The sequence below is a fragment of the Desmodus rotundus genome, chromosome X (genome assembly GCF_022682495.2).
Source record: "Desmodus rotundus isolate HL8 chromosome X, HLdesRot8A.1, whole genome shotgun sequence".
Lineage (NCBI taxonomy): Eukaryota > Metazoa > Chordata > Mammalia > Chiroptera > Phyllostomidae > Desmodus > Desmodus rotundus.
In genome coordinates, this window is record NC_071400.1 from 59,015,477 (window position 1) to 59,022,297 (window position 6,821).

A 6,821-nucleotide genomic window follows, 5' to 3' on the forward strand; every position below is an offset into this window, starting at 1 on the left:
TTCTGAGGAAATTCCATATTGTTTTCCACAGTGGCCTCACCAGTCTGCATTCCCACCAACAGTGCACTAGGGTTCCCTTTTCTCCACATCCTCTCCAACATTTGTTTGTGGATTTGTTTATGTTGGCCATTCTGACTGGTGTGAGATGGCAACTCATTGTGGTATTAATTTGCATCTCTCTGATGGGTAGTGATGCTGAGCATCTTTTCATATGACTCTGGGCCCCCTGTATGTCTTCCTTGGAGAAGTGTCTGTTCAAGTCCTTTGCCCATTTTTTAATTGGGTTGTTTGTGTTCCTGGAGGAGAGTCCTGTAAGTTCCTTATATATTTTGAACATAAGGGCCTTGACTGAGGTATCATTGGCAAATATGTTTTTCCAAACTGTTGGTTCTCTTTTCATTTTAATGCTGTTTTCTTTAGCCATACAGGAACTGTTTGTTTTGATGAGGTACCATTTCTTTATTCTTTCCATTATGTCCCTTGCTTTAGGGGATGTGTCTGTGAGGATGTTGCTGCGTGGAATGTGTGAGATTTTCCTGCCAATGTTTTCCTCAAGGACTTTTATGGTGTTACGACTTATATTGAAGTCTTTTATCCATCTTGAGTTTATTTTCGTGTATGGCATAAGTTGGTGATCGAGTTTCATTTTTGTGCACATAGCTGTCCACATCTCCCAACACCATTTGTTGAAGAGGCTATTTTTGCTCCATTTACTGCTCCTGACTCCTTTGTCAAATATTAATTGACTGTAAAGACTGGGGTATATTTCTGGGCTCTGGGCTCTGTTCCAATGATCTATGTGCCTGTTTTTATTCCAGTACCAGGCTGCTTTGATTACAGTGGCCTTGTAATACAGTTTGATATCAGGTATTGTGATCCCTCCAGCTTTCTTCTTCTTTCTCAAAATTGCTGCAGCTATTCAGGGTCACTTATGGTTCCACATGAATTTCTGAATGTTTGCTCTATATCTGTAAAATATGTCATGGGTACTTTAATAGGGATAAGATTGAATCTATAAATTGCTTTGTGTAATACAGCTATTTTGATGATGTTAATTCTTCCAATCCATGAGCATGGTACATGCTTCCATTTGTTTCTTAATTTCTTCCCTCAGTGTTGTGTAGTTTTCTGAGTACAGGTCTTTTACCTGCTTGGTTAGGTTAATCCCTTGTACTTTATTTTTCTTGTTGGTATATCAAAGGGGATTTGTTTCCTGATTTCTGTTTCTGCTCTTTCATTGTTGGTATACAGGAATGCCTTTGATTTCTGAGCATTGACTTTGTATTCAGCTGTTTTGCCAAATTCATTTGTTAGGTCGAGTAGTTCTTGATGGAGTCTATAGGATTTTCCATGTACACTATCATGTCATCTGCAAACAGTGACAGTTTCATTTCCTCCATTCCAATTTGGATGCCTTTATTTTTTTTTTCTTGTCTGATTGCTGTGGCTAGGACTTCTAATACTATATTGAATAGGAATGGTGAGAGAGGGCATCCTTGTCTTGTTCCTGATCTTAGTGGGAAAGCTCTAAGTTTTTCTCCATTGAGTATGATGTTGGCTGAAGGACTCACATATATGGCTGTTATTATGTTGAGGAATCCTCCATCTATTCCCAGTTTGCTGAGTGCTTTTATCATAAATGGATGCTGAATCTTGTCAAATGCTTTTTCTGCAACTATTGATATGACCATGTGATTTTTGTCCTTGCTGTTATTTATATGATGTATTATGTTTATTGATTTGCCAATATTGTACCATCCTTGCATCCCTAGGATGAATCCCACTTGGTCATGGTGTATGATCTTTTTTTTTTATTGTTATTCAATTACAGTTCTATGCCTTTTATCCCCATCCCTCCACCCCACCCCAGGTGAACCCACCTCCCTTCCCCCCCTCCACCTTACCCCTTGGTATTGTTCATGTGTCCTTTATACTAGTTCCTGTAATCCCCTCTACCCACTTTCCCTGCCCCGGCTATTGTTAGATTGTTCTTAACTTCAATGTCTCTGGTTATATTTTGTTTGCTTTTTTCTTCTATTGCTTATGTTCCAGTTAAAGGTGAGATCATATGGTATTTGTCCCTCACTTCCTGGCTTATTTCACTTAGCATAATGCTCTCCAGTTTCATCCATGCTCTCGCAAAGGGTATAAGCTCCTTCTTTCTCTCTGCTGCGTAGAATTCCATTGTGTAAATATACCATAGTTTTTGGATCCACTCGTTTGCTGATGGGCACTTCGGTTGCTTCCAGTACTTGGCTATTGTAAATTGTGCTGCTATGAACATTGGGGTGCACAGATTCTTTTGGATTGGTGTTTCAGTGTTCTTAGGGTATAATCCCAGCAGCGGAATTACTGGGTCAAAGGGCAGTTCCATTTTTAGTTTTCTGAGGAAATTCCATATTGTTTTCCACACTGGCCTCACCAGTCTGCATTCCCACCAACAGTGCACTAGGGTTCCCTTTTCTCCCCATCCTCTCCAACATTTGTTTGTGGATTTGTTTATGTTGGCCATTCTGACTGGTGTGAGATGATACCTCATTGTGGTTTTTATTTGCATCTCTCTGATGGCTAGTGATGCTGAGCATCTTTTCATATGTCTCTGGGCCCTCTGTATGTCTTCCTTGGAGAAGTGTCTGTTCAAGTCCTTTGCCCATTTTTTAATTGGGTTGTTTGTCTTCCTGGAGTGGAGGCGTGTGAGTTCTTTATATATTTTGGAGATCAGGCCCTTGTCTGAGGTATCATTGGCAAATATGTTTTCCCATACTGTTGGTTCTCTTTTTAATTTGGTGCTGTTTTCTTTAGCCATGAAGAAGCTTTTTATTTTGATGAGGTCCCATTTCTTTATTCTTTCCTTTATGTCCCTTGCTTTAGGGGATGTGTCTGTGAGTATGTTGCTGCGTGGAATGTCTGAGATTTTCCTGCCAATGTTTTCCTCGAGGACTTTTATGGTGTTACGGTTTATATCTAAGTCTTTTATCCATCTTGAGTTTATTTTTGTGTATGGCGTAAGTTGGTGATCGAGTTTCATTTTTTTGCACGTAGCTGTCCAGACCTCCCAACACCATCAGTTGAAGAGGCTGTTTTTGCTCCATTTTATGCTCCTGCCTCCTTTGTCAAATATTAATTGATCGTATAGGCTTGAGTTAATTTCTGGGCTCTCAATTCTGTTCCATTGGTCTATGTGCCTGCTTTTATGCCAGTACCAGGCTGTTTTGATTACAGTGGCCTTGTAATACAGTTTGATATCAGGTATTGTGATCCCTCCTGCTTTGTTCTTCTTTCTCAAAATTGCTGCAGCTATTCGGGGTTGTTTATGTTTCCATATGAATTTCTGCAATGTTTGTTCTATATCTGTAAAGTATTTCATGGGTACTCTAAAAGGGATTGCATTGAATCTATAAATTGCTTTGGGTAGTATGGCCATTTTGATGATGTTAATTCTTCCAATCCATGAACATGGTACATGCTTCCATTTGTTTGTATCTTCCTTAATTTCTTTCTTCAGTGTTGTGTAGTTTTCTGAGTACAGGTCTTTTACCTCCTTGGTTAGGTTTATTCCTAGGTACTTTATTTTTCTTGTTGCCATATCAAATGGGATTTTTTTCCTGATTTCTGTTTCTGCAGTTTCGTTGTTGGTGTACAGGAATGCCTTTGATTTCTGGGTATTGACTCTGTATCCAGCTGTTTTGACAAATTCATTTATTTGGTCGAGTAGTTTTTCAGTGGAGTCTATAGGGTTTTCCATGTACACTATCATGTCGTCCGCAAACAGTGACAGTTTCATTTCCTCCTTTCCAATTTGGATGCCTTTTATTGCTTTTTCTTGTCTGATTGCTGTGGCTAGGACTTCCAATACTATGTTGAACAGGAGTGGTGACAGAGGGCATCCTTGTCTTGTTCCTGATCTTAGTGGGAAAGCTCTAAGTTTTTGTCCATTGAGTGTGATGTTGGCTGTAGGTCTCTCATATATGGCCTTAATTATGTTGAGGACTGCTCCCTTTATTCCCACTTTGCTGAGTGTTTTTATCAGAAATGGGTGCTGTATCTTATCGAACGCTTTTTCCGCATCTATTGATATGATCATGTGATTTTTGTCTTTGCTGTTGTTTATGTGATGTGTTATGTTTATTGATTTGCAAATATTGTACCATCCTTGCATCCCTGGGATGAATCCCACTTGGTCATGGTGGATGATCTTTTTACTGTATTGGTGGATGCATTTTGCTAGTATTTTGTTGAGAAATTTAGTGTCTATATCATCAGCGATATTGGCCTGAAGTTTTCTTTCTTCGTTGTGTCTTTATCTGGTTTTGGGATTAGGATGATGTTGGCTTCATAAAAAGAGTTTGGGAGTCTTCCATCAGTTTGGATTTTTTCAAATAGTCTGTGAAGGATAGGGGTTAGTTCTTCCTTAAATGCTTTGTAGAAATCTCCTGTGAAACCATCTGGTCCAGGGCTTTTGTGTGATGGGAGTTTTTTGATGACTGCTTCAATTTCCTTTGCTGATATTGGTCTGTTCAGGTTTTCTGCTTCTTCTTCATTCAGTTTTGGAAGATTATATTTTTCTAGAAATGTGTCCATTTAATCTAGGTTTTCATATTTCTTAGCATACAGTTCTTCATACTAATTTCTTACGATCCTTTGTATTTCTGTGGTATCAGTTGTAATCTCTCCTCTTTCATTTCTAATTCTGTTTATTTGGATCCTCTCTCTTTTCTTCTTGATAAGCCTACTTAAAGGCTTGTCGATTTTGTTTATCTTTTCACAGAACCAGCTCCTGGATTGATTGATCCTTACAATTGTGCCTTTAGTCTCTATGTCATTTAGTTATGCTCTGATATTGGTTATTTCCTTCCTTCTGCTTGCTCTGGGCTGTCTTTGTTGTTGTTCCTCCAGTTCTTGTAGGCGTAGGGTTAGGTTGTTTGTTTGAACTGTTTCTAACTTCTTAAGGTAGGCCTGTATTGCTATGAACTTCCCTCTCAGGACTGCCTTTGCTGTGTCCCATAGGTTTTGGGTTGTTGTGAGTTTGTTTTCATTTGTTTCCAGGAAGTTTTTGATTTCTTCCCTAATCTCGTTCTTGACCCATTCATTGTTTAATAGCATGCTATTCAGTCTCCATGATTTTGAGTGTTTTGGGTTTTTACCCTTGGGGTTGGTTTCTAGTTTCAGACCCTTGTGGTCAGAGTAGATGCTTGATATAATTTCAATTTTCTTGAATTTGTTGAGGCTTGCTTTGTGTCCTATCATGTGGTCTATCTTTGAAAAAGTTCCATGGACACTTGAAAAGAATGTGTATTTTGCTTCTTTGGGATGAAAAGCTCTGTATATATCAGTTAAGTCCATTTCCTCTAGGGTATTGTTAAGTGACACAATATCTTTGTTGATCTTTTTTTTGGAAGACCTGTCCATTTTTGATAGTGGGGTGTTAAAATCCCCTACTATAATTGTGTTGCTGTCAATATCTTTCTTGAAATCCTCCAAGATTTTCTTTATGTATTTGGGTGCTCCTATGTTGGGTGCATATATATTTACAATGTTGATGTCTTCTTGGTGGATTCTTCCTTTGAGTATTATGAAGTGACCTTCTGGGTCTCTCTTTATGGCCCTTCTTTGGAAGTCTATTTTGTCTGATATGAGTATTGCTACCCCTGCTTTTTTTTCCTGTCCGTTTGCTTGGAAAATTTGTTTCCAGCCCTTCACTTTCAGTCTGTGTAAGTCTTTTGTCCTGAGATGGGTCTCTTGTAGGCAGCATATGTGTGGGTCATGTTTTCTTATCCATTCCGCTATTCTATGCCTTTGATTGGAGCATTTAATCCGTTTTCATTTACGGTTATTATCGATAGGTAGTTATTCATGCCTTTTTTTCCTACCTGTGTTCTTCTCTCTTTCTCTTTTCCTTCCTTTCCTTAAAGCAGTCCCTTTAGCATCTCGTGCAGAGCTGGTTTGTCGGAAGTGTATTCTTTTAGCCTTCTTTTGTCTGGGAAACTCTTTATTTGGCCTTCTATCTTGATTGAGAGCTTTGCTGGGTACAGTAGTCTTGGTTCCAGGCCTCTGGTTCTCATTACTTGGAATATTTTTTGCCATTCTCTTCTGGCTTGGAGCGTTTCCATTGAGAAGTCAGTTGCTAACCTTATTGGGGCTCCCTTGTATGTTACCTCCTGTTTCTCCCTTGCTGCCTTTAAGATCCTCTCTTTGTCTTGGAAATTTGCCATTTTAATTATGATGTGTCTTGCAGTGGGTCTCTTTGGGTTGCTCTTGCTTGGGACTCTCTGTGATTCCTGGATTTGGGTGACTTTTTCTCTCCTCAGATTAGGGAAATTTTCCATCATTACTTTTTCAAACAGGTTTTCTATCCCTTGCTCTTCTTCTTCTCCTTCTGGTATTCCTATTATACGGATATTGTTACGTTTCATGTTGTCCTGCATTTCCCTTATTGCCTCTTCTTTATTTCTGAGCCTCTTTTCCTTTTCTTGCTCTTTCTGGGTGTTTTTTTCTACTTTGTCCTCCAGCTCGCTGATCCGATCCTCTGCTTCATCAAGTCTGCTTTTAATTCCTTCTACTGTGTTCTTCAGTTCAGAAATTGTATCCTTCATTTCCTCTTGGCTCTTGTTGATATTTTCTATTTCCTTTTTCATGTTGATATAGTTTGCAGTGAGTTCATTGTAGTTGCCCTGTAGTTTCTGGTAGTTCTTTTGAGCTCAGAGAGCTCAGTGAGCTTCCTGATGACCATTGCTTTGAACTCAGTATCTGATAGTTGACTTGCCTCTTTTTCGGTTAGCATTCGTTCTGAGACTTCCTCCTTTCCTTTCATTTGGGAATTG